Source organism: Austrofundulus limnaeus, unplaced genomic scaffold (genome assembly GCF_001266775.1).
Source record: "Austrofundulus limnaeus strain Quisiro unplaced genomic scaffold, Austrofundulus_limnaeus-1.0 Scaffold1944, whole genome shotgun sequence".
Classification (NCBI taxonomy): Eukaryota; Metazoa; Chordata; class Actinopteri; order Cyprinodontiformes; family Rivulidae; genus Austrofundulus; species Austrofundulus limnaeus.
Genome location: NW_013954346.1, coordinates 26,714 through 27,790, shown reverse-complemented (window position 1 = coordinate 27,790; position 1,077 = coordinate 26,714). Strand labels below are relative to the sequence as shown.

The window sequence follows — 1,077 nt, the reverse complement described above, 5'->3', positions numbered from 1 at the left end:
TGTAACATGTGTGTAATGTGTGTAACATGTGTGTAATGTGTGTGTAACATGTGTAATGTGTGTGTAACATGTGTGTAATGTGTGTAACATGTGTGTAATGTGTGTGTAACATGTGTAATGTGTGTGTAACATGTGTGTAACGTGTGTGTGTGTGTAATATATATAACATGTGTGTAACATGTGTGTAATGTGTGTGTAACATGTATAAAGTTTGTGTAATGTGTGTGTAATATATGTAACGTGTGTAACATGTGTAACGTGTGTGTAATGTGTGTGTAACATGTATAACGTGTGTAATATGTGTGTAACGTGTGTGTGTATAATATATGTAACGTGTGTAACATGTGTGTAACATGTTTAAAGTGTGTGGTAAGATGTGTGTAACGTGTGTAATATATGTAACGTGTGTAACATGTGTGTAACGTGTGTAATGTGTGTGTAACATGTATAACGTGTGTGTAATGTGTGTGTGTAATATGTGTAACGTGTGTGTGTAACATATGTAACATGTGTGTAACATGTGTGTAACATGTGTAACATGTGTGTAATATGTGTGTAACGTGTGTAACATGTGTAATGTGTGTATAATTTATGTGTAACACGTGTGTGTAACATGTGTAACGTGTGTGTAATATGTGTTACGTGTGTGTAACATGTGTAACGTGTGTGTAATATGTGTGTAACGTGTGTGTAATATATGTAACATGTGTGTAACGTGTGTGTAACATGTGTAACAAGTGTGTAACATGTGTAACAAGTGTGTAACATGTGTGTGTGTAATATATGTAACATGTGTGTAACATGTGTAATGTGTGTGTAACATGTGTAATGTGTGTGTAATATGTGTAACGTGTGTGTAACGTGTGTAATGTGTGTAATATGTGTAACGTGTGTGTAACATGTGTGTAACGTGTGTGTAATATGTGTAACGTGTGTGTAACATGTGTAACGTGTGTGTAATATATGTGTAACGTGTGTGTAATATATGTAACATGTGTGTAACATGTGTGTAATGTGTGTGTAATATGTGTAATGTGTGTGTAATATGTGTAATGTGTGTGTAATATGTGTAATGTG

General features: G+C 34.4%; 1 protein-coding gene across 1 annotated transcript in view; it reads right to left on the bottom strand.

The window, feature by feature from the left end:
- The window catches only part of LOC106536714 (receptor-type tyrosine-protein phosphatase beta), a gene marked incomplete at its 5' end in the record, with an annotated part of 28,415 nt that overhangs the window by 4,817 nt on the left and 22,521 nt on the right, over positions 1-1,077 (bottom strand).